Here is a 7,674-nt window from a genome sequence, read left to right as displayed (position 1 = left end):
GTTTCTCCGCCTTCGAGTTTTCGAGAAGGAGAAGATTGATAGTGCATCGGGTGTGTGCGTGCGTGTGGATCCTTGGATTAGTCACCTCTGCGGAGGTGGATACCAAGTAAAATAAACCGGGTTAGCGTTGATCTCTTTCTTTCTCTTTTATATTTTTGCTTCCGCTAATCTCTGTGCAGAGAAAGATCAAGAAAAATCGAGAAACGCTATTCACCCCCCCTCTAGCTATTCAACCGATCCTAACAACTAGTGGTCCGAGACCACCAGAATTGAGCTCGACCCTGACTAGGAGGGGAGGTTGAGCCCTGAAAAAGACATTTGCTGATGGAGCTAGTGGTCCGAGACCACCAGAATTGAGCTCGATCCTGACTAGGAGGGGAGGTTGAGCCCTGAAAAGGACATTTGCTGATGGAGCTAGTGGTCCGAGACCACCAGAATTGAGCTCGACCCTGACTAGGAGGGGAGGTTGAGCCCTGAAAGGACATTTGCTGATGGAGCTAGTGGTCCGAGACCACCAGAATTGAGCTCGACCCTGACTAGGAGGGAGGTTGAGCCCTGAAAAGGACATTTACTGATGAAGCTAGTGGTCCGAGACCACCAGAATTGAGCTCGACCCTGACTAGGAGGGAGGTTGAGCCCTGAAAAGGACATTTGCTGATGGAGCTAGTGGTCCGAGACCACCAGAATTGAGCTCGACCCTGACTAGGAGGGGAGGTTGAACCTTGAATAGAGTAATATTTGGAGATAGGAGTTGACTCCATGCCTGTAGTAAGGCTCAGTTGCCGAAGGGAGCTCGACCCCGGCTGCAGGAGCACGGGGGAGGTTAAACCCTAAACAGGGCAATAGCTGGAGATGGGAGTGGTTGAGCCGCCTAGCTGTGCTAGACCCTGGCCGTTAAGGCGCGCAAGAGGTAGAAATAAGGTAGAAAAATGACCTGTAAAAGGAGCAGAATATGACGCAACCAACGTGGAGCTGGAGCGTGGGCTGCTTTTGCGAGGCTGCAACAGCGGCAGCCACCATGCGGTGATACTCCTCTTGAATTACAGTGATGTGTGAGCAGGTCCGGCAAGGTTGTCTACCAGCACGCCTCAAAACAGGTTTTTAGTGTTCCCACAGACAGCGCCAAATTTGTTCCTGTTAAGATCAGCTTCCGGACGCGCCGCCGGACCAGTCAGCATGCAGGGAAAGAGAGGGGGTGCAACCGCCGGCGAGGGCCTCCACACCGAGGAAGGAGAGAGGATCAACCACCGGAAGACCCTGAAACATCACAGGAGAACAGAGGTCATCCTGGCGTCGGGGAGTCCCCGGACGGCCACTCCGACGCTCAAGTCAGCCCACAGACGGAGGAAGAAGAAGTACAGTAAAATAAAAATACTGTAATGAAATGCTCAGCCCAAAATACCTTCGAGAGACCGGCCTCCTCGAATACCTTCTGTGGCCTCTTTTATAACCTTGAGAAGATCTTGATGAGATCTATGCTGACGAGACATGATCTTTGGGGAGATCTTGATATGACAAGATATGGTCTTGAGAAGATCTTGATAAGACCTTTTCTGACAAGACACAGTCCTCATTTAATGTTTGTCAAAGTCGTTTAATGGAGAGAGAAAAAGGTCGCTTCTAACAAGTCACATCCAAGTTAAGACTTGTCAAATCTGATTATTCTCCTTTGTCAGTCGGAGGTGTGAGTGCCGAGGGATGTAGCGAGACTGACTTGTGACTGAGGAGCAAAGCTGAGCTGCCGAGTGGGCTGTGGCAGGGCTGAGCTGTTGAGTGGGCTGTAGCAGGGCTGAGCTGCTGAGTGGGCTGAGTAGGGCTGCCGAACCGAATGGGCAGGCTGTGCTGCCGAGCCGAATTGGGCAGGCTGTGCTGCCGAGTGAACTGAGTGGGAGCTGGGCTGAGAGTCGAGTGGGCTGAGTGGAGCTGACAGAGCTGAGTTGCCGAGCCGAATGGCAGTGCTGGACTGCTGAACCGAGCCGAATGGCAGTGCTGGACTGCTGAGCCGAGCCAAATGGCAGTGCTGGACTGCTGAGCCGGCTGGGCAGAGTGGAGCTGGCAGAGCTGAGCTGCCGAGCCGAATGGCAGTGCTGGACTGCTGAACCGAGCTGAATGGGGCTGCTGAGCCGGCTGGGTAGAGTGGAGCTGGCAGAGCTGAGCTGCTGAGCCGAATGGCAGTGCTGGACTGCTGAACCGAGCCGAATGGGGCTGCTGAGCCGGCTGGGTAGAGTGGAGCTGGCAGAACTGAGCTGCCAAGCCGAATGACAGTGCTGGACTGCTGAACCGAGCCGAATGGGGCTGTTGAGCCGGCTGGGTAGAGTGTGCCAAGTCCTAGATGACCGCCTCCCTGAGGGGGGGTTATAACACCCGTAACAATACCCATGCTTATTGCTTAATTGTATAATAGAGGTGTAAGTAGCTGAATTTGAGAGGAAAAAATGCATGCATAGTTGTATAATTATCCGAAAACTTTAGAATGTTAGAGTTTTTTAGTGTAGCATCAAACACAATTTAGTAATAGAATATCAATGTGCAAAAAGGAATAAAAAGAGTATCAAGGCTGCCACGTCGCTGTGTTGCAGGGCAACGGTCGCTTCACTTGCTGCCTGGCAGAGTAGCAGTGGTCATGAGGGGCTGTTGTTGCTTGGTGCGGCTGCAGAGAGGTGATGCCGCTGCTTGGTGGGCTTGGCTACCATTGACTAGAGAGGCAGTGTCACTGCTTGGTGGGGCAGCGACCGCTTGGGAGGCTATTGCTAGGCAGTGCCCATCCTTTTTTGAGAAATAGAACAAAAAAGTTTAAGGTTACCTTTGATTGAGCTTCCTTGTTTGCTACGGAGGGCGGAGGGCATAACATGCTGCCAAAAGGGAAGGAGATGAACATTTAGGGTAAAAAATGTATAATATTTTTTTTTATCTGGGCTCAGTGTGAGCAACTGCCCACATTGAGCCCGTGTAAGCTCTGCCCATATAAGCTTTGCCCATGCAAGTAGTGTTTGAGCTTCTAAAAAGTCGGGAACAAAAATAGATATAGAATAATATTATACTAAACCTTGAACCATTTTTATTTTTTGATATTAATGACTCTTTTATCTAACATTAATATTATTATTTTTTAATGTGATGACATATATATCACATAAGTTATATTTTTTTATTATTTTTTATATTTGATGATAATCTTTAGTATATAAATAATTTTATTCTTGAATAAATTATATTGTTTGATAAATTTATTATTAGATATATGATTCAAGTCAAATAGTTTATGATAGAAAGATAGAATAAGACCAACAAGTAATATATTAAAAGTTAAATTAATAAATTTAATAAGCTAAAGGTATAATAGTCCCACGTTAGAAGAGATTTAAGACAAATAAGTTTAAAAAATTGACTTAATAGAAATGTACAATAATCTCACGTTGAAAAATTTTAAGAAAATAAATTAATTTATATCGAACTATACATTAATATCACTAAAATATTATTAAATAATTTAAATTAATTTTTTTTAAAATAAATAAAATAGGTTGTTAACCGACAGTTCAACCGGTTAACTTAGGGTCCAATCTAGATGGGTCGACTACAAGTTGGGCTCGTCGACCTAGTTCCAATTTTGGGTCGGTTCAGGTAGGCCTATGGGAGGACCAAAAGAGAAGTACTTGCAGGTATCCTAAAGGATCTAGCTGAACCAATCATTGTCCTCTTATGCAATCTATCCATCTCCTTGCATGCATTGTCAAACATAGAAAGGAAATCCCCCACCACCATGAAGATGCTAAGAATGTGTGATTCCTCCTTTGTTGCATCCCCATCATCTCCCTTAACAAAGGCAATCTCCCTTGCTTGGTCAATTTCATGCCTTTCACTTTCATTTCATGCTATTTTATTGCCTTGCTGGTATTGTCTAACTTTGTTTTACAAGTTCGAATATGCTTTGTTTCTGATACAGTAAAGTATTTATGATTTGTGTTTTTACTGACAATGTGTTTTCTGGTAATTGTGCCCTTTCATTTTTGGTACAGATGACATCTCACTATTATAACCATAATAGATGCTTACTGATTCTTCATTCATAAAATAACCATGCTTGTGTTGTATGTTTATATGCATCAAACATACCATTCCCTTGGCTCTTCCTGATACTAATGAAGATCCAACAAACTTCATTTCTGCATTTACACGTCCTTAGTGTGCAACAGATATTTCATTCATAAAAAGAATGCTTCTGTGCAGAGCAACTGCTGGGTTGTAGGCCATCTAACATTTCATCTTCCAATTGACTAGGTTCTATCAGAGATGAGGGTGCTGATAGCTGGAGATTCAATTCGATCAATCCTGTGAGCAACTCATATTTATTAGATGAGGACACACGGTGAGGAGCTACAGTTTCTAAATGAGCCTTTGCTTTAGCCTTTTGTCCTTCTAAAGAAAACTTGAATCTGCAGTATTACTTTTCAATCTTTCTGTGGTCATGGGAATGTTTTGGCAGTTTATATTCCTTTGTTGCCTCAGGTGGACTAAGAGTACTGAGCCATAATCCATTTACATATTCTTCGATTGGCTAAGGATATTCGAGTTTCAATTCGGTCATAAACACGGCAATGCACTACAATTGATGTCTCTCGAGCATCAATTACTGACCCTGAAAAGAAGAGCAGGTTGTACTGTAAGAATTGATATCAATTGCACAAGTGAAGTGATATACAGCAAGCATTAGTTGGTACGTGAAACAGCAGGCGTCTCAATTAATGCGTCTACATTTTTCAGAATTTATTTTTTATTTAAATTTTTAAATATACATAGTGTAGGATTTCTGAAACAACTACTTCGTCCACTTAATGCTGACACCATTGAATATGTTGCCAAACAGTCGAACCACTTTAATGGCAATGCTTGTGAATTCTTGGCCTCCTTTATGACGCTGTAACTGTAAGAAATAGTGTTGAACAGACTGGTAAAGTTGAACTTACGGTCCCGGTTTGTTCAATTGAAGTAATCAAACATCATGGAATGGATCGAAAATTTGTCATTCAATTTCTGCCTTAACCAGCTGTACCAGTTGTGTGGGTTCGAATTTTGAATTCACTGTGATAAGTTAATGCACCCATCAAACATGTGGAAGAAGGTTTCAAAATGAACAGATACATTTAGGAATTTCTGAGCAAAAATTCTTAGAATGATTAGGTGCTTATTCTGAAAAAAGAAAGGAGTAAGTGTCCATAATACAGATGAAAAACTCTGATCGGGCAGTGTAGTTCTAGTTTGATAAGGTACACACATCTTAAGGAACCACTAGAGAATACTTTAGTAGAAGTATCAATATGTTGTGGGGAAGCAACATTGGAGGACTTTTAGTAGAATTGCCAACGTGTTGTGCCTCAATGACTCATTCGGAAACTCGCGACTTTGCCTCATGACAGACCTGGAGCACCGAGCTTGTGACTTTAGCTTACGATGGGCCTGAAGCACCAAGTCCCAAGCTTGCGACTTTGTTTTAAGATAGATCCAGAACAATGAGTCCCAAGCTCACAACTGTCTTACGACAGACTCGAAATATCGAGCCCTGAACTCATGACTTTGTCTTACCACACGCCTGGAACACCAAACTCCGAGCTCGTGACTTTGCTTTATGATAGGCTCGGAGCCTCGCGACTTTTACCTTAGAACAGGTCTGGAGCACCGGGCTTGCGACTTTGTCTTATGACAGACCTAGAACACCAAACTCTGAGCTCGAGACTTAGGCTTATGATAAGCCCGGAATATCGAGCCCCAAGCTCATGACTTTGCCTTACAACAGACCCTGAACATCGAACCCCGAGCTTACAACTTTGCCTTACGACAGACTCAAAACACCGAGCCCTGAGCTTGCAACTTTACCTTATGACAGGCCCGGAACACTGAACCCCTAGCTTGCAACTTTGACTTTCGACAGACCCGGAACGTCGAACCCTGAGCTTGTGACTTTGTCTTACGACAAACTCATAACATTGAGCCCCGAGCTCACGACTTTTGCATTATGACGGGCCTGGAGCACCGAGCTCACGACTTTGCCTTACGATAGGTCTGGAGCACCGAGCTCACGACTTTGCCTTACAACAGGTCTGGAGCACCAAGCCCCGAGCTCGTGATTTGGCCTTATGATGGGTCTGGAGCATCGAGCCTTGAGCTTGCGACTTTGCTTTATGGTAGGCTTGAGATACCGAGCCTCGAGCTCACTATTTTGCCTTCCCTAATAGGCCTGGAGCACCGAGCCCCGAGCTCGCGACCTTGTCTCATGACAGGCTCGGAGCACCGAGTCCCGAGCTCTGAGATTGTGACTTTGTCTTACGACAAGCCTAGAGCACTAAACCCCGAGCTCGCGACTTTGTCTTATGACAAGCGTAGAGCACCGAGTCTCGAGCTCATGACTTTGCCTTACAACAGGCCTAAAGCACAGACCCGAGCTTGCGATTTAGCCTTATGATTGACCTGGAACATCGAACCCTGAGCTCGAGAGTTAGCCTTATGACAGGTCTGAAGCCTGAGCCTTAAGCTTATGACTTAACCTTATGATAAGTCTGAAGCATCGCGCCCTGAGATCGCGACATAGCCTTATACCAAGCCCCAAGCTCGAGATCCTGTTATGGCCATTTCATCCATATGGGGTGTAGCGATAACACCTCATTCAAGGTATCCCAATGATAACTCAACATAGTCCAATCAGTCGGATTACACCTCCTTCGACTTGACTAATTATGGATGCTTATGATGTGGAGAAAATCTGTTACCTCCACGTGTCATGCGAGATAAAGTCATAAGGTCGGCTCATTCTTAAGATTCTGAAATCCTAAAACTGTTTCACTCAGAGAATAAAAAAAATATTTCAAAATATTTCTTAAACGAATATTAACAAGTCTATAAAGGTGGCCCATATCCATGGACATAGGTATGCGTACATCAACCTTAATTTTTTCAAGTCCTTAAACTTTTTCCTTATGCAAAACCTTAATTTGAGTGTTTGGATTATCGGGATCCATCCTCGGTGCCATTCTAACTCTTTTTTTTTAGTATTTTTCAGATTCATTTGTCTTCTTCGATTGTTATCTTCGAGGAGCATGTACGTCAACAATTCGTTATCCGGTGGCTTAATCATCCACGTTATTTTGCTGGAATACTCGAGTTTAAGAATTAAAGCTTAAATCAAACTCGAGCCGAGCTCGAGCTTAGAGAAAAATCAACTGTGTCGAGCTCGAACTTCTTACTGTTTGGCACGATTCAATTACACCTACCTGTTAGGCAACGATGCGGTCGTTGCCCCGCAAGGCAACGATGCGCCCACCTTGTATCAACAATGTGATCGCCTTGATACTCTTTTTATTCCTTTTTGCACATTGATATTCTACTACTAACTTGTGTTTGATGCTAAACTAAAATTCTCTAGCATTCTAAAGCTTCGGATAATTATACAACTATGCATGCATTTTTCTCTTTCTCAAATTCAACTACTTACACCTCTATTATACAATTAAGCAATAAGCATGCTTGTCTCTAGTATTCGATGGCTTTAGGATTTTCAATGTTTAAGTTTGGATTGTTAATTCATTATTTATTTATTTATATTAGGAAATCACTATATCTATAATGCATAGATTTTTTAAAAGAAAAAAAATCCAAAACTAGAAGAACAAAATATTGGAG

General features: G+C 43.7%; 1 long non-coding RNA gene across 1 annotated transcript; it reads left to right on the top strand.

The window, feature by feature from the left end:
- The first annotated feature begins 3,785 nt into the window (after positions 1–3,785).
- On the top strand, positions 3,786–4,800 carry LOC141812182 (uncharacterized). Its single transcript, XR_012600252.1, has 3 exons — positions 3,786–3,826; positions 4,282–4,369; positions 4,510–4,800. It is a non-coding gene; the product is annotated as an uncharacterized LOC141812182 (long non-coding RNA).
- The last annotated feature ends 2,874 nt before the right edge of the window (positions 4,801–7,674 follow it).

The sequence above is a fragment of the Curcuma longa genome, chromosome 18 (assembly GCF_044706935.1).
Source record: "Curcuma longa cultivar G26 ecotype Majalengka, Jawa Barat chromosome 18, ITB_CL_G26_1.1, whole genome shotgun sequence".
In the NCBI taxonomy this organism is placed as follows: Eukaryota; Viridiplantae; Streptophyta; class Magnoliopsida; order Zingiberales; family Zingiberaceae; genus Curcuma; species Curcuma longa.
The sequence above is the reverse complement of the archived record's forward strand: the minus strand, read 5'-3'. Positions and strand labels throughout refer to the sequence as shown.